At 42.5% G+C, this 25,046-nt stretch overlaps 1 protein-coding gene and 1 long non-coding RNA gene across 2 annotated transcripts in view; one reads left to right on the forward strand and one right to left on the reverse strand.

Annotated features, from left to right (window-relative positions):
- ADRB2 (adrenoceptor beta 2) overlaps nucleotides 1-25,046 on the forward strand; it is a 132,454-nt gene that overhangs the window by 33,417 nt on the left and 73,991 nt on the right. The gene's annotated exons all lie outside the window — the stretch shown is intronic.
- LOC144329578 (uncharacterized) lies at nucleotides 656-7,083 on the reverse strand. Its single transcript, XR_013394944.1, has 2 exons — nucleotides 6,836-7,083; nucleotides 656-5,297 (listed from the first exon to the last, which is right to left on the reverse strand). It is a non-coding gene; the product is annotated as an uncharacterized LOC144329578 (long non-coding RNA).

Raw genomic sequence — 25,046 nt, forward strand, 5'->3', positions numbered from 1 at the left:
CGACAGGCCGGTAACATGCAGAGCTAGGACAATAGCCCAGGTCTGCTTATGCCAAGAGTGAGCCGGAAATTTTGCCCTGCCCATTAGCTGTCTCTTTCATTTAAATGAGGAGGATAGGCTGTGTCTCTATTTTGCGGTGTAGAACCTGCTTCGTTTCCTTGCCTCCTCTTCTTCACTTCTCTCTTTCCTCTCTTCCTATTAAAGTAGTTTTGCTCTCTGACAGCCCTGGGGGTAGCTGGGCGCACACAGTATATGTGTGAGCCTCACAGAGCAGAAGGCTAATTAGAAGGCATTCACTCTTTAAATTCCCCATCTGAATTCCTGGTTAGGAGAAGAAACAGAAATTTTCCTGCTCTTTTCTGTTCTTTTATTTTTCCTTCATCTGTGTACTTGTGCCTTGCTACCGAGTACTCCTTTTGGACATGGGACGTATGCATTGGTTGTGTTTTTGGTTTCTTTCTTTCCCATTTTTTTTTGTTTGTTTGTTTGTTTTGGTAGGGAGTCAGGCAGAACAAAAAGTAAAGAATTCAACAGTTCCACAGACATCTAGGCTGAACGAGGACCACAGAGAGAACTTGCTTGTCCTATTTAACTGTTGCTTAGGAATGTAAAGACATGAGCACTTAGAATCTAGAAAAAACTTTAGGAGAGGTGGTTTCCCAATGTATCCGAATGTCCCACTCTGTACTTTCTCCATCAATCAAAGCCTTCTCTGTATCTCTAGTTGGAATTAACTTCTATTTTCTAAATGCAAACCCTATCTTGCAACCCATTGACCATACTTCTTTTGAGCACTTCTTCCTTCTCTGTGTCACTGACCTGATTTTCTTGGATTGTAAATTCTTTTATTGTAAAGACCAATTTTTAATATTATTTTTTGTGTGTTCACCATCACAGCTCCCATCATCACCACCTAATGATAATCATGATGATAGCCGCTTCCAAGTATTAAGCATTACTCCTTGTCAGAGACTATTCAAACAACATCTTATCTAATCTTACATCAGCCTGTTGAGACACGTAGTTTTACTTTTAAATAACTTTCCAAGAATTATATAAGTAAGAGGCGGAGCTAGGATTTCCAACTCAGGTTTGTCAAATTCTTTAATTCCCAAGCTGGCGTTTCCAAGTTCTGTGATATTCTGCCAAGCGCAGTGGGTGAGAGAAAAAGCCCGCGACGAGGAAATTCCACTCTTGTCTTGCTAAGATTCAGCACCATCTGGAAAAAAAAAAAAAAGAACAATTAAAAGGTCATTTCATCCCACCCTCTCATTTCACTGATGAAGGATTTAAGCCAAAGGGGAGAAAGTGAGCCAAATCTAGGTTGCCCAGACGGTGGGTAGCTCAGCAAAACACCAAGCCTCACCCCATTTCCCCTGCTGCCTCCAACCTCCTGTTAGGCCTCTCACTTTCCTAAAGACTTTATGATATGATATGTGGGACAGGAATCGCTCAGCATTGGAAAGTTTAGGCAGGAAGAAGCTGTGGGCAAAAACGTATATCATGCTTCATGATCACACTGTACAGGACACCAGGGACACTCAGCTTCCCTGAAGTTTTACTTTCCTGAAAAGTTGTGCGTAAATGAGATGCTGGCTCTCCCTTTCCGGTAAGTCAGCCTTCAGTAGGTGAGTCAGGTTGGCTCGTGGCTGGGAGTCTGTGCCATGGCTTTGCCTTTGTGGAGGTTGTCAGTCAATTGTACACATATGAACTTTAGGATATACAGATGATATATATACATATCATCGCTTACTGTTTGGCCTACCATTGACCATTTATACCAGAGAATTCTTTGCCATGGGCCTGCCTTGTGCATTCTAAGATGTTGAACAGCCTCCCAGGCTTCTACTCACTAGATGCCAGTAGCACCTCTCTTCCCCCAGTTATGACATCTGAAAATGTTTTAAGACATTGCAAAATATCCCTTGGGGGAGAAAGCACCTGTATTCGCCTGTTTTCACACTGCTATAAAGAAATACCTGAGACTAGGTAATTTTTAAACAAAACAGGTTTAATTGATTCACACTTCTGCATGGCTGTGGAAGCCTCAGGAAATTTATAATAATGGTGGAAGGCAAAGGGGAAGCAATGCACTTTCTTCACAAGGCAGCAGGAGAGAGAGAGTGAAGGGGGAAGTACCAGGCACTTATCAAACAACCGTATCTCGTAAGAACTCACTCACTATCACAAAAACTTTAGAGGGGAAACCGCCCCCATGCTCCAATCACCTCCCACCAGGTCCCTCCCTTGACATGTGGGTATTACAATTCAGATTACAATTCGAGATGAGATTTGGGTGAGGATACAAACCACATCAGGACCTCTGGGTGATTTGGTCTCATCTTCCTCTGAGTCCTTTGGTGAGGAGGAAAATACTGATTGGTGAGGAGAGCAAATATCCAAAGCTCCAGCTGGAATCCTTATTCTAAGGATGCTCTGTCTGGGATCTCAAAATATTTTTATGGTTTCCATGTGCTGCATCCCTGCATGTCTGCTATGCATCCAACAGTAGCTAAGTGTTTTAACTCAATTGTTCCACACAAGAATCCTGCAGGACAACTATTATTGTTTCCATATGTATTCATTGGGGTTCTCCAGAGAAACAAGACCAATGGGATGTGTGTGTGAGTGTGCACACGTTTGTGTGTTTTAAAAGAGATTTATTATAAAGGATCAGCTTATGCAATATGGAAGCTGACAAGTCCCAAGATCAACAGTTTGCATGCTGGAGACCCAGAAAAGCTCATAATGTAGTGCAAGTCCAAAAATTGGCAGGCTTGAGACCTGGGAAGAGCCAATGTGTTAGTTCAAGTCTGACAGCAAAAAGAAACCAATGTTCCAGCTCAAAGGCAGTCAAGCACGGGAATTCTCTATTATTGGGAGGAAGGTCAGCCTTTTTTTTTCCTATTCAGGTCTTCAATGGATTGGATGGGAACCACCCACATTAAGGAGGGCAATCTGCTTTACTTAGTCTCCCAAATCAAATGTTAGTCTCATCCAGAAATACCAGCACACACAACCTTAGAATAATGTGTGACCAAATGTCTTGGCACCCAATAGCCCAGTCAAGTTGACACATAAAATTAACCATCACTTGGCTGGGCACTATGGCTCACACCTGTTATCCCAGCACTTTGGGTGGGCAGATCACCTGAGGTTGCTTAGGAATGTAAAGAGGTGAGCACTTAGAATCTAGAAAAAGAATTTAGGAGAAGTGGTTTCCCAATGTATCCTGAATGTCCCACTCTGTACTCTACTTTCTCCATCAATCAAAGCCTTCTCTGTAAATTATTTTATTGCAAAGACCAATTTTTAATCTTATTTTTGTGCGTTCACCATTGCAGCTCCCACCATCACCACCTAATAATAATCATAATGATAGCCACTTCCATGTATTAAGCGTTACTCTTTGTCAGAGACTATTCAAACATCTTATCTAATCTTACATCAGCCTGTTGAGACATGTAGTTTTACCTTTAAATAACTTTTCAAAAATTATATGAGTAAGAGGAGTTCAAGACCAGCCTGGCCAACATGGTGAAACCCCTTCTCTACTAAAAGTACAAAAATTAGCTGGGCATGGTGGCAGGTGCCTGTAATCCCAGCTACTCAGGAGGCTGAAGCAGGAGAATAGCTTCAACTCAGGAGCCGGAGGTTGCAGTGAGCTAAGATCATGCCACTGCACTCCAGCCTGGGTGACAAGAGCAAGACTCCATCTCAAAAACAACAACAACAACAATTAACCATCACTCTATGGTTAAACTGGGTGTCAGTGCATCTTATAGAAAGAGTCACAAAGCTAGAAAGCAGCAGAAGGAAATGTCAAGACCAGGTTTGTGCTCTTAACCTCTATGTGAGCTTCTCAACCCAGTAGATCCATGCTGGATGTGTGCTGTACTCTTTCGAGTGCAGGGGGAAATAATAGAGCTTGAGAGCCACTGCTCTGTGCACTGCCCCTCATTGGTTGGCTATCTCAGAATCGCTGATTATCAGGGTGAGAAGAGACCATCAGGATAATCTAACCCAGTGAAACATTAATCTGATGATCACACAAATAAATGAGTAGTGTGCCTATACTGAGTACTCTGATGGAATGGTACATATGATTGAGAAATAGACCTGATGTGGGTCAGGAGAGGCTTGCTGAATGATTGAATGGGTAGGGGTTACATGGGTAGAGAAAGTAGGAAGGCATTTGAGGTGGAGAGAACCCTAGGGTAACAGGGAGGGGGCAACTTGACCCAGCTGGCTCTGCAGAGTGGGTTCTTCAGATTGCTGTAAACACACCTCAGACAGGCATACTGGATGTGGGGTCTTGGAAGTCCTATAGAGTTGGGTTGAGAGTGAGGAAGGGTGACTGTAATAAAATCACAGAAACCCATCCAATCCCACCTCTCATTTTAAAGGAGAGGAAACAGACCCAGAGAAGTTGCTTATCCCAGAACACACAACTAGGGGATTGCAAACGTAGTGTGAAAACTTGGATCTCTTGCCTCTGTGTCAATTATATTCCCAGGTACCATGGTACCTCTCCACATTGCCTGGAATCACCTGACCCTCCCTTTACCCCACAAGGAGTCCCCAGCTCTTGGAGCTTTAGAGTTCTTGTTCAAGTCTCACACAATCCCCTAAAGAGTGGTGAAAATACTCTCCAAAGTCACTGAACCCTGAGCACAGGACCACACCCCACGAACTGCCACATAAGAAAGGGGGACTCCACGCATGGACTTAAAGTACTGAATCAGCAGCTGGAAATGCTAAAGTAATTCATGACCCATAGAAGCACAAGTTACAAAATCATAGTCTGCAGGCCAGATCTAACCCACAGATGTGTTTTGTTTGGCCACACAATGTATTGAAATGTGTCTAAAATTTATTGCCACCATTAAAAACTTAGATTTCATATTAAAAAAAAGTTCTAGCCTGCATTCCTACCTGAAAATAATTCCCTGGAGCTGCCAACTTCCCCTCCTCACACTCCTCAGGTGCCCTCCTGCTTACTCTGTTCCCAACCCCAACTCCTGAGGTAGCAGGTGGCGTCTGCAGCCCAGGGCTTTGCAAACATGCATCACAGTGTGCCTGCCCTGCCCTGCCTCATGGCAGCTTTTCAACAAGCTGCTAACAGTGACCTTGGGATGGCCCCTCGAGTCTGCAGGCCAGCTAACCCCAGTCCCGTCAGCTGCTGCTCCCTTGATAGGGTTGTGGTCTCCTCCAGTCCTGTCACCCTCTTTCTAGACTGTGTCCCTCTGAAGAGGATGCATTCAGATTCAAGCAATGTGCTCCCCCAGTGGGCTGACCTAGGTGGAAAAGTTAAAGCAAGTCATTTTATATTTATACACCATTCAATTTCAACTTGGCAATCAGAACAGCACACACAATGTCAACCCAAATCGAAAGAGGCCTCATAACATACAAAGTTGATTCTCTCTTATGATTCTAGCTAAGTAGAATAAACTCCCAGGGGAAAACATCAAATCATTTCCTGAGACTATATACAAGCAGATCTCTAACAATGTGGGAGGAATGACAAGCATCTTGAAAAAAAATTTTCTGTTTATAAGTATAAACAGAGAAAGGACACTAAGGAAAATACTTGTAAAAGTCCTTGTTAAATGACAGCAATCTAACTGGGTGTATGAAGTTATTGCTGGCTCTCTCTGTTACCAGAATGAACTCAGATGAACTGTTTTAATTGTTTTGCCCTTTGAGGTTAAAACTGCACAGGTAGGAAGCAAAAAAACTAATGGTATTATAGAAAGAAACGCTGTCCTGGGGATCTGGTCCCCTCAAGACTTTCCATCAATCTGCCTCTATTAGGAACTCATAGGTAGGTCACCTGACACCCTAGGCCTCAGTTACCTCATTGTGCAATGAGATTGTTGAATCAGATTACAGATTCCACAAATGAGAGCAGTGCATCCAAGACGTAAGCCATTTTTTCATAACCTTTTCCCCTGACCCATTAATCATTTAATTGATGCTCCTCATTAAAATGACTTCAATTCTAGCGTAATTTTTTAGATCAGTCCAAGTGGAAACATTTACAAGCTCACAGGTGTGATGTGTTAGCTATTATTTTAGTACATATTAAAATAAATACTCAAAAATAAAAATTAAAAATAGCATTTGTCCATGTATCGCCTAATGAATATGCAATAAATGTTGAATGAATGAATGACAACTACTTAGGTCAGTCATGTGTGCCACGCACAGACATGAAAAAGATAACCAAAGAAAGCTTTGTGGTAGAGGTGTTATTTGAATGAGGCCTTGGGGTCAGATAAAATTTCAACAGCACAGGAGACTATACTGTTTTAGAGTTAAACACACAGGGGCTCTGGATTCTAGCGTCTGATTGGGTTTGAATTCTAACACCCCTCATGTACAAGGATGTCTCGGTGAAAAATTCTTAACTTCTCAGTGCCTCAGATTTCTCATCTGTAAAGTAGGGATAATGATGGTACCTACCTCAAGAACTGTATGTGAGCATTAAGTGAGAGAAAGCCGGGAGGCGGAGCTTGCAGTGAGCTGAGATCCGGCCACTGCACTCCAGCCTGGGCGACAGAGCGAGACTCCGTCTCAAAAAAAAAAAAAAAAAAAAAAAAAAAAGAGAAAGCACATAAAGCACTTAGCAGAGAGCCTCAGTGATTGAGCCTCATGGTCATGTCATCGTCGTCATCAACATCATCATCACCATCATCGTCATAGCAGTCGTCACTATAGTGATCATCATTGTCGAGGAAAGTGGAGAGGACATTCCACAGGGAGGAACTTGAGGGAGGGGAGCACCCAGGAGGCAGCCAGTTTGCCTATGATTTCCACGGGACCAACTCACCTGAGCTATTCTCAGCTAAAGTTTGCAATCCTGCTAACAGACTTCAGTGGCTTCTGGGGAGCGCCTTGGCAGGAATGATCAGCCCCTTGCCCTCATCGGCAGGCTCTGTTCTGATTGGCTGCATTAACCCATGCTGTCCAGTGGTATGGCTGTGCATTTCCTCCTCCAACAGTGGGGATGCTCCCTCTGGAAAACAGCCTCCAGAGTACATCAGTGGGGAACCGCTGCATCTACAGACCTTGGAAGCGGATCCTCCTCATGGCTGCATTTTTCTTGAAGAGAGCTCATAAGGACACCCAGCAGCCACAGTGCCAATCAACATCAAAGATGGGGTCAGGGTGCAGAAAGAGCCACAGAATTGCCAGAGGCAGTTGCTGAACTTTTGCTCCTAGATGGAGCCAGTTAGGCCTGCACATCACTGCAGCAGGCATCTCTCAGTGCCATGAGTCCTGGTGGGTCTTGTTGATTCCTCATTCATTTCTTATCACCCCATGTGAATCAGATTCAGTTGCTTCATATTTTCTTCACTACACTTATCACTGCCTGATGTTATATTACAGTTGTGAGTTTTGCACCTCTTATATTAAGACAGTGTCTGCCACATAGTAAACACTTAGTATTTGCTGAAAGTTGTAAAAGTACATCAAGGAGTATCCCACAGTGCCTGGCACATAATAGATATTCCATAAATAGTTGTCAATTAGCATTTGCCTCTTGGTCCAGAGAACAGGGATAAGGGTGGTGTAGATGCGGAGCATTTTGTTCAGGGATGCTTTTCTGGATGTGGTATTTGAGCTAGACCTTAAAAGATGGAGTGAAATTCCATAAGGAAGGCTTAGTAGTGGGGCATTCCACACAAAAAGGACAGGTGTTTAGACATGGAAAACATTGGGGACATTTGAGAAACTGGGAATAGCTCAGTTTGGCTGGCAGATTGGAAATATAAAGAGGAATTCCAAGAAGCTACACCTGGAGAGGCTTCCCCAGTATTATAAAAAGTCTCAAAGGCCATGCCATAGAGCAGGGGCCTGGATCCCTCAGGCAGTGGAAAGCCAATGTGGTTTTTAAGGAGGTGAGTAGTGTGGGCTGACCAATGCTTTAAGAAGATGAATACAGCAATGTCTGGAAGAGTGGTTTCAAGGTGGAAGGGAGACAGAAAACAAAGGTCCGAAGCCAAAAACGTGGAGAAAGTATGAACAAGGTTCAGTGTAACACCAGATGTTGATTTAACACATAAGCGGGGAAGAGGAGAGTCAGAGGTGAAGTTGAAGTGCCGGCATGGCTGACTGAAAGGATGGTGCTGCTGCAGCCTGAGCAGAGAAGTCGGAAGGAGGAGCAGAGGGGCTTGGGGATATGGAAAGGAGAATAGTGCAAAGTCTTATCTTGTCATGACCCAGATTCCCCATTTGGTGAATGCTTGTAGGCATAAAAGTGCCAGAGTCTCACTGACTGTTGGAAACAAAGACTGAAACTCCAAATGTAGATAAGAAGTGGACAAATTTCAAGAGTCACCTCCAATGAAGGAGTCTACCTAGGCCTTAGGGTCAGCATAGTTTCTAGAATTGGTTAAATGTAATCCCAGCTCTTCCTCTTCTTATGTGTATGACCTTGGGCAACTCTCTTAACTCATCCAAGGCCCTGCTTTCTCATCTGTAAAACGAGAATGATAATAAATCTACCTTATAGAGTTTTATTGAGAATTAACATAAGCATGGTATTTACTAGTGGTAAAATACTCAATATGCATCAATAATTATTAATATTATCTTATTTTTATATGAAGCAGAGGCTGCAAATACAAATGCCTTTATAGGCCAACTGGAGAGAAATGAATTAAGCCAATTCGCCACCTAAAAGGAACGTGGCTATTCACCTTCAGCAAATTACTCCACTTGGGAGTTTTGATGAGGTTATCACCCTGCGCGATTTTTTTTAAGAGAATTTGGAAATCTGGACTTTGGAGGGATAAAATTTTCCATTTTAAAATGTTTACTCAATTTAAATTACAAGATAATATTGTGGCATCCAACAGTGCATGAACTGAACAAAATGTGTGTGGGGCTGGTATAGCCCATGGGCTGCCATCTGTGAAATCTGATTTAAGACAGGCTTCCAGCTTGATGTAGAGATCCTGGGAGCCCTTTTGGAAGCTAGAGCGGCCCCTTCATTCTCCTGAGATATTAGGCTCCAATCTCTCCACATGTCAAACAACAGGCATGCAGTGGATGACCCGATGCCCTCTGGGCCTGAGGTTCTGAGATCACTGGTGTCCAAGGATGTCCAGTCTGGCCTTGATGGCATGAAGAGATCAATTGGGGAAAGCTCGAGGGCTGAGTGAGACGGCCAGGGAGGCCAGGCCTGGTGGCAGCTTCATATGCTGCAGCAGGGAGAAACCTGTAGGTGTTTACCTGCTGTGGATAAAGACAGGAGAAGTGTTGAGGCTAGCTGGAGATGAGAAGCAGGGTGTCTGACCTGACTAGTTAAACACTTTACTAAGAACTACAGCTGAATCAAAGACAAATCTGAATATGAGCCTGTGTGTGTGTGTGTGTGTGTGTGTGTGTACCACTCACCTGAGCTGGGGTGATAGAGGAGAACGGGCCCGAGTGTGTATCTGCTTTGTCTGCTTGCTTTTCTCAAGTTCGTTCCTGTGTGACAGAAATTTCTAATCTCTTGTACTCACAAAGCTACAGCTGATATTTCCAGAAACTTTCATAGCACCATTTCCACCTCATCCCTCCTCGCCACCTGAACCCTTACTCCCAGGTTTTCAGGGTCTGAATCTACAGCCAAGCTTCTCGGTTCTAGAACCCAGAGTGGAGATGTAGAAAATCCTACAAGCAACCCTGAGTGTTAGAGCCTCCAGCAGGCTCAGACTCTTCTGCCAAAGGACGGCTGCTATTCCAGCGCCTGCATTGCAAAGATGGGCAGGTCAATGCATGGCCAGCAGGAACAGAAGAAACACTGCCATTGTCCCAGCTGATTGATGCTGAGAAGGCAAGATCATTTTTCAGCAAAGTGCCTGGTTAACCCAAAGTGCAAATTTGGTTTCCTCTACCTTACTGGAATATTTGACTTTGAATCCATGTTTACTTTCTACCTCTGGGTAGATGTATCCTGTGACTCTGTGATAAATGATATTTACAAAAAGAGGTTTTCAAGATATTTTTAGCAATAGAACTCTTTCTTTAAAATGATATATTACACTAAACCCAATATATAAAATATGTTTTGTAATTGAGTGATTAACACATTCTTTAGTCAATTTGAATCTTTATTCTTGGTGGTAAAGACTTTGTTATTTTCAAAATTACAAGTGCCTAACAGGAAACTTCAGGACTCTTTGGAGTATGTTGTAAAAACCACTGATACAGTCCTCACTTTCTGAGGTATTGGGGTTCTAAGTGAGGAGAAGTCATATCTCTCATCTTTAACAGTGTAAAATGAAGACGACAGAAGGGAATCACAGCATTTCCTGGCATTTTACTGATCACATTTGAATAGGAGGTGAGTAATTTCATATGTTGGAAAGAGAAAGAATCATACAGAAAAAAAGTCAGGACCCTGTGTTCTAGTTCTGGCTCTAGAGAGTGTTGGTTCTAATCTTTGAGAATTGGTACTCACCATGTGCCACTGGAGAAGGCCCTTCTCGTCTGTGGATGCAGATTCTCTGTTTGTAAGCATCATCTCATCTGAATGTCTAGGCTGCTGCTCAATGTGTTGGCCCAAAATGCTACGCTATCACAAAACTGTACAGGTACATTCGGTGTGCCACAAAACAGACCCATCCCCTCTACACACCCACATTTATGTATTGATACTATGTTGTACAGAGTGATTCCATACAAAACAATGGAAATGAACTGTTGGAAGGTTTCTAGTGGTTACATGAGGTACAGAAGAGTAGCAAATGTGGCCACAAGTGCCATCCTGGAGCCAGCCCTAGATTTTAGTCCTGACTATATCAACTACTGGCTATGTGATCCCAGGCAAGCCACTTACCTTCTTGCCTTCTCCATAATAAAATGGAAACAGCATGACAACAATCTCCCAGGTTGGTAGGTTAGCTCATTTACACAGCAACGTGGGGAGGCCCTCAGGCTTTGACTGTGCCCAGACCTGGATTCAAATTATTTTTCTTCCACAAATAAGCAAAGTCCCTTATATATGTCAATTTTCTCATTTGTCAAATAAGGAAAATTATTAAATCAAATAATGTTTGTCAGACACTTTAGTTAGAACTGTACTTATGGTATAGTGAACACACCCCCCCAAAAAAAATGATGTGGCCAAGTGTAAACAAACTTGAAGGAAATAGTGCCAGTTGTAGATGAAGAAGAGCCCAGCTTGAGAATGAGGACTCAGCTTTCTCTCTGGCTATGCCCCACATCCTGAGTGACATCCGAGAGTGCTCTTCTCTTTCTGAGCCAAAGTCTCTCCATCTGCACAAGAAAGATAGTGCACTCCACAGTCAGATTCTGATATTCTCTGGTTTTATGGTGGACTCTCACCTTCCAGTTACAGCCCCATGAAGGGATGTGGGAATCAGTGTCAAGCACCACAACTCAAATGTCTTTAGGATCAGACATCTGGCATCAACAGAGTAATAATGATCATCTTGAGTTGCATTTTTCTCAAGACAGTTATAAAATTGACCTGGTAAATATGAGAGAATATTCTTCATATCCACAAAAAATGTGATCACTCCCATTTTTCTTGAACCACTGACAGCCTCAAATTTGGAGACATTATCAGGAGAGGGGGGACCCTGAAGTAAATGGGGCACTTAAGCCCCATCTGAAGATGGCATCTGTATTCAGCAATAGTTCATTGTTGCCAAAACAGAATGAAAGCCCAGTGCTACTAAATATCACAGATTTTCAAGAAAAGATGGAAATCAGATTTCTGTGTGTGTGAAATATTGGGGTCATTAAGAGATAGCGAATAATTCAAAATATTTTTAAAAATACCTTTGCAACCTGCAGATGCAGTTCATGGGTAGCATTTGCCATTTCAGGTATGACCAGTTCCTAAAACATATCAGGTGTTGTATGATGGGGTCCAATGCTCCCTACCTCCACCCCACAAAAAGGAGGATCCACAGCAAGACCTTTGAGCAAAGAGAATGCAGGATCTTCACCCCAGATCATGCATGCTCACCACAATGAGTAGGACCAGAGTGAGTATGTGATCCACAAACAGCTCTCCATGGTCATTGTTTTCAAACTTGCAGATCCATAGAAATCACTTGAAATAAAATCATCTGGGGAGTTTGGGTAAGATGTCTCAGGAGCCACCCACAGGAATTCTGCTCCATCAAGTCTGAAGTGGGCCTCAGGAATCTGCCCAGATGGTTTCTCAGCCTCCCTTGAGGAAACTTACCTCAGGTCTAACCAGGGGCCAATGACTGTAGAAGTTCTGCCCAACGTGGAGACTCAGTGCTGGAGGGTGATCAGCTGAACCAGTTGCTGCTCTGAAGAGGAACAGACTGAAGAGTGCTGATTTGCCTCTTCTGGGGAGCATGGACAGAGACACATTCATGTTACTCACTTACCAGAAGTTTATTTTAAAAATTCACAGAGAAGTAAGGAAACCATCTGAGCTGCAGAGTCAAACCCCATGGAGTCCATGATATCGTTCCACCACTGGAATGTTTTTCACTCTTGTCTAATCTGTCCATAAGCCTTGGACTTCTGTGTCTCTGCCTCTTCTGATTATGAGCACTAGTCTTATGCCTTACCCTATCTTACTGCTCTCCAAGAGAAAAGGTCTGATCGATTCAGCCAATCACCTGCCAGAGCGCAGTGTTCCTATGGACAGAGCATCAACACCTCAGAGGCTGCTGACCAGCCCATAGCTAGTAGGCTTTGGGTCAAGTTATTCTGTATTGCATCAGCTGTGGCCAGGATTCCAAGGTCAGGTGATGCTAAACATCCCAAGCTGTGGGTCAGGAACCTCGCAGAGAAAGGCTAGAGGATGGTAGGCTCCTCGCATGGCCAACTGCTATGATATTGGGGTGAAGAACAGTAACCAATTAGCCAAAGAGAAAGAAGCCCCATGAATATGAAAAGACAAATGTCCCAATAGGAGAATGATACTTTGGCTGGTGACAGATGCTAGTCATAGAGAACAAACCAGCCTAGTGGGTGAGTCTGCAGGTCCTGAGTTCTCATCCCAGCTCCACCATTCTCTGGTTGTGTGACCTTGGGTAAATTACTCAGCCTCTCTGAACTTGAGCTTCCTAGTCTTTCAATAAAAATGATTATAATGTCTCACAAAGGGGTTTTGAGAGTTAAATGAAATACTGAGTATAAAGCCTTTAGCACAGAGCCTGGAGTAAAACAAAAGACAATATTTAGTTTAAAAGTGAAAAAAAGAAACCTACAGAGAGTTTCTCTTCTCAGAATACATCCTCAGAGAAGAACAGAACAACATTGCAAGAGGAAACCCAAGTTCTTTGGAAACATGAGCTATTGTTGTTATTCTCCAAGTACGTAAAGTAGATGTGGATTAAAGGTGGCATTTGGGGTGCTGGAGGCTGGAAGGAAAAAGAGCACGAGATCAGTAGGAAACCTGGACATGTGTTCCCACTCTGTCATTTTTGTAACTAGCACTGTAAGCAGCCAAAAACGTCCTTCCTATGCCTGGGCTTCACTTTCTCCATTTGTAAAATGAGGGCGTTGGGTCATCTGACCTCAGAGGGTATGCCTATCTCTGAAGCTCCAGAATCTCATAAGGACCAAGAACAGCAGAAGAAGAAGAATCAAAGATCTAGTAACTGACTCCAGATTCTAGAAGGGCTGGGTTGTTTTGCTTTGTTTTGTTTGGGGTAAATGCACTCTGAAAGGTAACTTTAGGCTGGAAAATCAGTCAGATTTGCTGGGATGAGAAGGTTCAGGTGGGACCCAAGGATGGTCTTCAAGAACATGGAGGGGATGTGTATCTGGAAGCAGGGTTAAGCTGGTTCTGTGTGATCTGAGGTTGGAAGGCAGACTCCACCCCATTTCAGAGGAGACCAATCTAACAAGTGGAGGTGTCTTCCCCCCATGCTTCAGAATACATTCTCTAGCTTCATTCAGGTCTCTATTCAAACATCAGCTCCTCAGGTCTCTACTCCTAACCCTCGCCCTAACTCAATGTCTGTCTATCCAGTCTAAAATGCCACCTCTGTCACTCTCTAGGCCTTTACCTGCGTTTGCCTTTCACACTGCCCTACAGACCATCATATGATGTCTGACTCGCTCCAGGGAATGTCAGCTCCACCACAGCAGAACATTTGTTTGCTTCAACTGCTGAATCTTCAGTTCTTAAAAAGGGCTTTGGACATAGCAGATTCTCCATAAATACTTGTGGACCTCTCCCCACAAAAATAAGGACAAGTCCTACAGTCAGTATAATATTCTCCTTTGTCCTGGTGTCCAGAACCTGAAATTAAAGACTTCATTTCTAATTGTAAAACTTCAGAACTCAACCTGTTGATGAGGAAAGAAACTGGAGGAGCAGACGATCGTCCCCTTATTACGGAAAAATTTCCCCTCTACACTTCCCCATGCGGATGACCAGCAAGGGAACTGCCCTGGGCAGGGGAGACCATGTGAGGATCTGAGTTGAGAATGGGTGTTCTCATCTGCAGCAGATTATAACATGTGAAAGATCTCCCCCTTTATTCTGGAGGCCCTGTACTGGCCTTGAATGGGGCTTTGAAGGCCTGAATATTCAGGAACTGTCCTGAAATTTCCCCTCTTCCGCATCCAGCAGGACTGCAACTTTCAGGAACTGTCGATTGTCTAGGGAATATAAACAAAAGAACAAAGGCAAAGTTGGCTCATTAGAAGGGAAGAAATCTCATATCGAACTGAATATAAAACCCACTTGGAATTTAAACACCAGAGTGGCATGTAGGAGGAACATGATTACAAACTCTGGGGAGAGGTCCCGATAAACCAAAGCAATTCTATCCTGGTTCTCAGTCCCTGTTCATAAAAATTTCATAGAAGGGGAACACGTCTCCAGAGCTTGAGCTTCTGGCATAGCAACCCTGCTGCCAGTTGCCTCTGTTTGCTTTGAGATATCAGAAGGGAGACTCCAGGCAAGCTGGCTTTCATTTATCTAAATATAGTCTCTTTTCTGAGAGTACAGTGAATCAAGCAAGGGGTCCTGGGGCCAGCATGGTGCTTGGCATTTTTACTTTACGGGCTGCATGACTTTTGGCATGTTCCTTCCCCTCTGCAGGCCTCAATTTCTCCCTACATTGAGAAAGAAATCCAGGCAGCATTTGAGCTCCTTTTTCTCTGTTCCTTCAAACCTCATTGTCCACGGCCTCCAAGGCTTCAGTGTATTTTCCTGACCTGTCCTTTTCATCCTCTACACTTCCTTTTCTGTTTGCAGAGGAACTGTTCCTGGCTTAACATGGAATTGAACCCTAGAATGCAGAACAGCTCTGAGTCTCAGTCACAGACACCCAGAAGGACTCTCACTGCTGGTCAGACAAGTGCCTGGACTTTGGGTTGCCATCCCTCTCTCTTTTGACACCACTGCCTGTTTTGCCAAGTTCCCCTCTATGGCATGTGACAGCATGATGCCCCAAGGGAGAAAAGCTGCCAAGAAGGGCCCTGAGTCTTTGGCATTGGGCGAGAAGGCGGCACTCTCCTAGCATACGACTCGGGCTACAAGGCAATGCTTGCCTGCTGAGCACTGTCAGTTTCCTTGCCTAGAAAATGGAAATAGGAAGAACCCTGTCCATCTCAGAGGACTTTATGGGAATCAGATGAGAAAAGAGGTTCTGGGGAAAACTTTGATTTGCTATTTAGATCCTTGAGTCCAAGACTCTCAGCCACTGCTTTGACCTCCTACCTCTCTGGCATGCTATCTCTTCACTTCACCCACCCTGGTAGCCTCTCCAGCAATAACAGAGCAGCTCACAGCATGGGCTCTGGACTCAGACTGCTGAGTGTTTCCCACTGGCTCTAATCTTACCAGCTGTGTGACAGTAGGCATGTTAACTCACCTCTCTGATCTTCAGTTTTCTCATCTGAAAGTGGGGATAAAACAAAACCTACCTCAACGGTTGCTGTGAGATAATGTATGAAATGCACCTGGCACCGCACCTACACTACATTCACTCCTGCTGCTATTAGTGTTACTTCCTTGAAGATCCACAGCCTGTTATCACTAATAGGATCAGTGGGAGACTGAATATAACTAATGTGATTAGTAGGCATCCTGAACACTGGCAGCTCTCTCGAGCTGTGGTCCACAGAACTTTGGCAGTCCTCCAGATCCTTTCAAGAGGTCCACAATGCCAAAATTATTTTCACAGTCACACTACTTGGCGTTTTTCACTGTGTTGACATTTGCACTGATGGTGCAAAAGCAATGGTGCCCCACTGTGCAAGCGCTCTTTGTATTCTCTACCACCATGCATGCCCGGGGGGCGGGGGAAGCCAGTTTCACTTGGCAATGTCTTTTATTAAGTAGTAAATATTGTTATTTTTATTAAATTTTGACCCCATTTTTACTTGAAAGAATGACTAACAGACAAACTATGATTATTCAGATGTGGGCATGTAGCAGACATTTCCACAGAAATGAATGAGGTAAGCCTGTCGCTTCAAGAGAAATCACTACCAATATTTGTTGCTAATGATAAAATTCAAGCTTATAAGTAAATTTTAGAAAGCTTATATCTGCCACCACAAACTTATCAGCTTCCCAATACTCGAAGATTTTGTAAATAAGATTTATAGTAATATTAATTAATGTGATTTTTTGTATTGTAGAATGAAATGTGTCAACATTTGGAAGACCTGTATAACTAATATCTTTCCAATGATTTATGTACGATGTTATGAAATCACGCAGGGGTAAAAGATCCTTTGAAAGTGTGAGTTGGACCAATGGATTACATGTAATCAACTAAGGAAAGATTCATTGATAAGGTTCTAGATTTTGTATTGCAACTAACCTTTCAGAAACTGCCACAAGTTTTTGTGTAATATCAAAGAAGAATATCCATGACTATCTGAGATTGCCATTAAAATATTCCCCCTTTTTCCAACTATGCCTCTGAGTGAGGCCATATTTTATTTATATGCTTCAACAAAACATCACATTGCAACAGATTAAGTGCAGAATCAGATGAGAATCAAGCTATCCTCTATCACGCCAGATGTTGAAGAGATAAGCAAACATAAAATAATGCCATTTTCTGAATAGAATTTTTGTTTTTGAAAAATTTTCAGAAGGAAATGTTAATTATGTTCCCATGTCATGGGTGTATTTTTGTTACTTTTATATGAATTAAAGCAATAACTTTAAATTTTATGTTTTAACTTCTTATTTGGTAAATATCACTGGATGGAATCTAGATAAATGAAATCGATGTGTAGTTCTCAATCATCTTTTTAGGAGGGTAAAAATGTCTAAGACCAAGAAGCTTTAGAACCACTGCTGTAAATGTTTGAGAGAGAGACAGCAAAAGACGGTAAAGAGGAGTTCCCGTACTAACCATAGAAAGTGACAGTCCTGTTGTGTGCTCTGTTCCTCAGCTCACACCAGGAACACTCTGGAGTTCCCTGTCCAACGCAGAGCCCCACATTTGAGCAGGGATACTGACAAACTGAACGTTATTCTAAAAAGGGTAACTGGAGGATAAAAATTATGTTCCCGGAGGAACAAGAGAAATAAGTAGATAAACACCCTGAGGCCAGGCACAGTGACTCACGCCTATAATACCAGCACCTTGGGAGGCCAAGGCAGACAGATCACTTGAGGTCAGGAGTTCCAGACCAGCCTGATCAACATGGTGAAACCCCATCTCTACCAAAAAATACAAAAATTAGCCGAGGGTGATGGCATGCACCTGTAGTCCCAGCTACTAGGGAAGCTGAGGCAGGAGAATCACTTGAACCTGGGAGGCGGAGGTTGATGTGAGCCGATATGCCACTGCACTCCAGTCTGGGTGACAGAGTGAGGCTCTGTCTCAAAAAATAAATAAATAGGGCAGGCGCAGTGGCTCATGCCTGCAATCCCAGCACTTTGGGAGGCCGAGGTGGGCGGATCACGGGGTCAGGAGATCGAGACCATCCTGGCTAACATGGTGAAACCTCATCTCTACTAAAAATACAAAATATTAGCTGGGTATGGTGTCATGCACCTGTAATCCCAGCTACTCGGGAGGCTGAGGCAGGAGAATCACTTGAACATGGGAGGCGGAGGTTGCAGTGAGCTGAGATCGCGCCACTGCACTCCAGCCTGGGTGAGAGAGTAAGACTGTCTCAAATAAATAAATAATTAAATAGGCACATATAAACCATGGAATACTATGCAGCCATAGAAAAGAATAAGTTCATGTCCTTTGCAGCGACATGAATGAAGCTGGAAACCATCATTCTCAGCGAAGTAACACAGGAACAGAAAACCAAACACCTCATGTTTTCATTCATAAGTGGGAGCTGAACAATGAGAACACATGGACACAGGGAGAGGAACATCACACACCAAGGCCTGTTGGGGGGTAAGGCGAAAAGGGAGGGAGAGCATTAGGACAAATACCTAATGCATGCAGGGCTTAAAACCTAGATGATGGTTGATACGTGCAGCAAACCACCATGGCACATGTATACCTATGTAACAAACCTGTATGTTCTGCACATGTATCCCAGAAATTAAGGTAAAATTTAAAAATAAATAAATAAGCTTACTCTGGGAAAAAAGGCAAAAATAAAAATAAAATAAAATTTATAGAACTCTAATAACTTCTTGAAATCTCTGAAGGGCTGTCAGAAAAATGTTGACCAAAGGGTTGTGTAAGAATGGCCTCAAATATATATTTTGCTACACCAAGATTTTTTCTTCTGTTTTCTCCTCTGTCATTCTCTAATGATTCTCCCTGCTCTAAAATGTTGTTTCTAGTCTCTTCTCATTCCCTTCTCTTTTTCTTTCTTTTTCTAGCTTGCTTTCTTTTTCTCTCTCTGACCCCTTTCCCTCCTTCCCTTCCTTTCATTAAATTTCTTCCTTAATTACCAACAATATATAATAAATATATTTTTTTTCCAAAAAGTTTTGTTTCTTTTTTTTCTTAGAAAGGTGTGAGTAGGAGGAGAATGAGGAAGAAGAGGCGGGAGAAAGAGGGGAGGGCCCAGGGCGAAGAGATGGAGGGAAAAGAATAAAGGGGAGGGAGAGGAAGAATAAAAAATAATCATCTGTTTTTGTTCCCCTTCTGTAACCTGATGTATTTAATAAGACAAAGGTGTAAATGATGGTGGTTCCCAGGGCAGGAACAAGAGCATTTCCTCCCAGAGTGGAGAGCAGGAGGGTGAGTGGGGCTGAGCCCTGGGCTTTGGGTGTTATCTCAGGTTCATTAGAGAGAAAGAAAAAGTCACAAAACAGTGAATGTGAATGTTTTACAGACAATGTGAGGCAAATAGAATAGAGAATTTTAGAATATTTTTAAAAGACTTGTAACAAGATTCTTCTTCTAGGAAAGGAGCTTAAGGAAATAATCTAATGTTTAGGCATAAAACTATGCACAAGAATGTCTGCCACAGTATTAATGAAAATGATGAAGAACTGACACACCCTAAGTGTCCAACAATAAATGATTAAATTATTTCTGAGATACAAATGTCAATTAAGACTATTAAGGAATCAATAAAAATAATTAATAGAGAAATAAATAATGGCATAGGGAAATACAAGATAATGTTGAAATTTTAAAAATAATGAAGATACCAAGTTAAATATATGTAGTAATTTAGTCGATATATTTGTATTGAGCTGCTACTTGCACTATAGCAGATGTTGGACATTTAGTGTTATGCATAATCCTGCCCTTATGCAGTTTAAATTCAAATAAAAAATACAGATTTTAAATAATTAATTAGACAAATAATTAGTTGCATGTCTGTTGTTCCCTGTTTCAATAAAGAGACATGAATTTGTGAAAAGCTATAAGGAATGATAAAATATTAATGGTGGATTTTTAGATGGTAAAGCTGTAGGTGCTTGATATATTCCTCGTAAGTTACATATTTTCCAAATTTCCTAGAATAAGAATCTATTATTTTTAAAATCTATTATTTTAAAATCATCTTAAATGTCGATGATAAATAAGAAAAAATATCTAAATAAGAAAAAATATCTAAAATATTGCACACTCGTGCAATCAATTTCTAACCTTCAGCCTCCCTTCCTTTCTCCTTTACATCATTAGACACCAAAGACACCTTCTGCCTCTATGACCTACCTAGAAAACCAAAACAGGCAGTGGCCTTCATTCTTTTTGAAAAAAGTGCTAGACAAACAGAGTTTGAGGTGCCAGGTATGCAACAAGGCAAAAGACTGACTGGCTCTTTTCTTATGGAATTCAAAATGTGAAGATAGGAACAGATGCCAGTGAAGATAGGAACAGTAACCAGTGCAACCGTTACTGGACACTATGCTGAGCACTCCATGTGTCTCATCTCATTTACTCTTCACTGCAAACTATAGAATAGATTCTGGGTTTAGACCCATTTTACAGATGAGGAAACTGAGGCTCACTGAAGTTAAATAATACCTTGCAGGTGGCAGAGCTAGAATTCAGATTCCCATGGCCTGACTCCAAAGCCCAAGCCCTAAGTAAATCACCAGGAAGAAGACAGAGCTGTGAGTTAAACTGTTCAAGGTCCCACCAGGGAGAGGACTTAACCCAGACCTAAGTATGAGGGGAATCGTCCTGGAAGAAGCAACCTGTACCTGAGACCTCAAGGGTTGCAGACAAGGGCCTGTGAACGGATTCTGGGAAATGAAAGCTCAGTAGGACTAGCATGTGGAATACTGCAGGGGATAAGGGGGAAGGCAGAAATGAGGCCAGAGAATAACAAAGTAACAAATCATATGGTCCTTGAAAACTCAGTTAGGACATTTCATCTTTATCCTCAAAAATGTTGGGAATCACTAAAGTGTTTTAAACAGGAAAACATCGGTCAGTTTTCCACTTACAAAATATAATTCTGGCAACTTGGAGAACAATTTGGATGAATCAAGACTGACGGCCAAGAGGCCAATCAGGAGGCTATAGTCATCAATCAGTAGAAAGATGATGGTGGCCCAAAGCAGGATAGAAGTAACAAGGAGAGAGATAAGATGTCTGGTTCCAGAGGTATTTTGGAAGTAAAGTTGGCAGATGTTGAGGAGGTGAGAGAAAGACAGAAATAGGATGCCAAGATGTTTCTCTAACAGTATGCCAACTGAGGCTTCCATTCTGTGGAGCAAAATAGGTTCACTTTAGGAAAAGCTAGATTTGAATCACCATTGTGACATTTAGATGGTAATGCCCAGTAAGAAGGCAGATATGAGAGTCTGAAGCTCAGGAGAAGGAGCTCAGCTAGTGGTTCATCTGTCTAACAGTTGAGCCTTGGAAATGGATAAAATTCCCTTGGGAAAGGTGTATAATGAGAAGACAAGAAGGCTTATGATCAAATCTGAAAAACACCAACATGTAAAGTTGGAGGAAAAGAATAAGTCAAAAAAAAACAAACAAACAAACACAAAAAACAAAACAGGAAACGAGCAGCTGCCAGGAAGGTAGAAAAAAAAAAAATGCCTACAGAGGACAAGCATGGTGTCATGGAAGCTGCAAAGAAAATTTTTCTGGAAGGCAGAAGTTTTCAGCATGCAAAGAAATGTTAAAAGGATCTAGAAACAAGGAAGTTGTCAGTCACCTTTGGGAAACTGGCTTCAATGGCAAAGTGAGGGTAGAAGCCAGACTGGAGGGTAGCTGTCCAGCAGGCAAGTAGGTGGGAAGAAGTGGAGATAGCACATCCAAGTGCCTGGAAGCATGGCTGCAAAGGCAAGGAGAAAGAGGGAGCTGTAGCTGGTGGAGAAACTGGGCTAAATATTGGTTCCTTCCTACTTCACAGTTATCATGATATAACAGATGAACTAGACCAATTTCTCTTTGCATGCACTAAAACTGATAAGTGGCATTACTATCAATCAGGAACCACTGAGCTTCTAAATCCCCTGATTTCTCCAGGAAGATACCAAAAATAAAGATTATGTAGAACCTCACAATGTTTGATTTGGATTCAAGAAAGCTGCAATTAACCCTTTGATTCTATGTGATAATAAAATTTTATTATTATTTTGATTATAATAACATCAGCTAACATTTGTGGGTCACTCACTATGTGCCATGCACTGTTCTAAAGGCTACACATATAACTAGTTTGATCCTCACAAGAGCACCATGAGATAAATCATTATCGCCATTTTACAGATGCAGAAATTGAGAGAGAGTTGAAGTAACTGGTTCACAATCACAATTGCATGGCAAGCAACTACTGGAGTCAGGATTCTTTAAGGGTGCTTCTCCCCGACTTATCCCAGGGACAGAGGAGAAAAAAAATAAATGAAAGAGTCTAGGGCAGAAAAGGTGAAATAATTCTGAAGTTGCTGAAATAATTCTGAGGTTGCTAGAACACTTCCATTCCAGAAAAGTCCTGGCATGAAAGGAGAACAAACTGGTCTGTAGGTACTCTCAGCTCCTTTTCCCTAGTGGGTCAGGAGCAGACAATGGTATTTCCTAAGCCAAATGCTCTAGGCCTTGCTGGCACCAACCATGTAAGTATGTTCTTTGAAATTCTAGTTGTCTGAAGGCGGGAGCACAGAGGTGAGCTGAATATTCTAAAAGGACTACTGAAGAGTGGAAAGCACAAAGTCCTTCTTGTAAATGGTCCTTCCAACTTGATTCCATATCTGTACAGCTTTCTACCATTTGTTGAGGGCCTATACACCATTATGTCATTTTATCTTCATGACAAGCCTGAGGGAGGCAAGCCTAGGGAGGAGCTGTGAACCCTGTGAACTCTGGATCTTTATACATCTTTTCCTCTCTTTTTGAAACATTCTGTCTCCTCTCAATTTTTCTTATGTGATTTGGTTGGCATCTGGCTTATCATTGCCTATTTCTTGTTTTGCTGGGTTACAGGGAAGGAGAGTAGTAAGAATCTTAAAAAATATATTTTTATTTGGTTTTGAACTAAATGAGATAATGATCTATGTCTCTTCTTAGGAGGAAGAAACACCAATATCAACCCTTCACCGGCTGCCTGGGTGCATCAGAAATATTCAAGGATAAGTGACACCCACATTTATGAGCCTTGCATTAATCAGATTCAGTCAGGGTAGATTTGTTATGATTGTTATGGAATAAGAGAGTTGTGATATGAATTAGACGTTATGCAATTATGGCAGAAACTAGGAAAGTGAAATGCCGAAAGTGGTATTTAAAGGATCAGAAAAGGATTCATAGTAAATCTGAAAAGTCAAAGGTCAAGCACATACAGCAAGACAAGTGGGCTCATAAAGGGGTAGTGCAGGAGACGTCTGTGGGAAACCATTGCCTCTCACAGGCAACTGCTCTGGGTGTTGCAGATGAGATGATGGGCCTGGAGCTGCTGTTTGTAAAGAGGAATTGCTGGAAGAGCTGGAAGCTACCAGGTACTGCTATGCCTGTCACTCCATCTGATCACATGACCTTCAGAGAGTGCTAACAGCTGCTGCTTCACCTCTGCCTTCCAAATCTTATGCAAGTCCCTCTCTTGCACAACTCTGGCTTGAGACCATACAGGAAACCAAACCTAGTTTCTGATTAAACCAAACTGACACAGTAAAATCCAATTTATCCAACTGGTAAATCTCATTTACCAATGAGAAGGAAAAGACAAACTAAAGTAAGGGTTGACTAACATGAGAAGGGATGTCTGACTAACATGAGATGGGATGTCAATTTAAAGTCACCTCGCCTTTTCTTACACCTCCCGCATGCCCAGCGTGTCAGCACATTTTCTAACACTGCACCATTATCTCCACGATGGCATGCACATGTATCCCCTCTTCTCCCCATGGTCATTAACCCTGTTCAGATTCTCCTCACCTCTCATCTTGAAGACTGAATGTCTTTCTAGTCCTCCACTCACCCTGCTCTCTCTGGCCTCTTCGTCTTTTGTGCTTGATCTTTCTTCTGCCTGGAATGCTCTTCCCTCCTTTATACTTTAGGTCTTAGTTTAAAGATCACTGTATTTTGGAAACATTTTGGATATCTCAAAAAATCTGAGTTAGATACCACACTGATTTGCTTCTCTATTCTAGTACTTATTACATTTTAGGTCTTATTTAATTGTCTGTGTTCCTCTCCATCCCCACCAACTAGGGCCTGACACATAGGGGTTTAATAATTGTCAGGTGATTGACAGAATGAATGAATGGATGGATGAGTGAAAAAGTCTCTCCATTTCCAGTGTGTATTCTCTTTAATATGTTCTACATTCTACACTGAAATAATCTTTGTGAAAGCCTGGACTTCTTCAGCGGCTTGTCATTGCCGGTGGATAAAACGCGGACTCCATCTATGCATTCAAGAACTACCACATACAGTCTCAGCCTACCTTTTTTTTTTTTTTTTTTTTTTTTTTTTTTTTTTTGAGACAGAGCCTTTCTCTGTTGCTCTGTTGCCCAGGTTGGAGTGCAGTGGCGCGATCTCGGTTCACTGCAACCTCCGCCTGTTGGGTGCAAGGAATTCTCCTGCCTCAGCCTCCTGAGGAGCTGGGATTACAGGCGCCCACGACCACATCCAGCTAATTTTTGTATTTTTAGTAGAGATGGAGTTTCACCATGTTGGCCAGGCTGGTCTTGAATTCCTGACCTTGTGATCCACCCGCTTCGGCTTCCCAAAGTGCTGGGACTACAGGAGTGAGCCACCGCGACTGGCCCCAGGCTACCTTTTCTTTTCTTTTCTTTTTTTTTTTTTTTTTTTTTTTTTTTGAGACTGAGTCTCGCTCTGTCGCCCAGGCTGGAGTGCAGTGGTGGGATCTTGGTTCACTGCAAGCTCCGCCTCCCGGGTTCACGCCATTCTCCTGTCTCCGCCTCCAGAGTAGCTGGGACTACAGGCGCCGCCACCACGCCTGGCTAATTTTTTTGTATTTTTAGCAGAGACGGAGTTTCACCGTGTTAGCCAGGATGGTCTCGATCTCCTGACCTCGTGATCCGCCCGCCTCGGCCTCCTAAAGCGCTGGGATTACAGGCGTGAACCACCGCGCCCGGCCTCCAGCCTACCTTTTCCAAACATCTCCCAGTATTCTTCCATAAGTATCCTCTATACTTTAACCAAACTTATCAACAAATTGTTCCCTGAAGAAGAATAATTATTTGCAATAATAATTTCAAA

The sequence above is a fragment of the Macaca mulatta genome, chromosome 6 (assembly GCF_049350105.2).
Source record: "Macaca mulatta isolate MMU2019108-1 chromosome 6, T2T-MMU8v2.0, whole genome shotgun sequence".
Classification (NCBI taxonomy): domain Eukaryota; kingdom Metazoa; phylum Chordata; class Mammalia; order Primates; family Cercopithecidae; genus Macaca; species Macaca mulatta.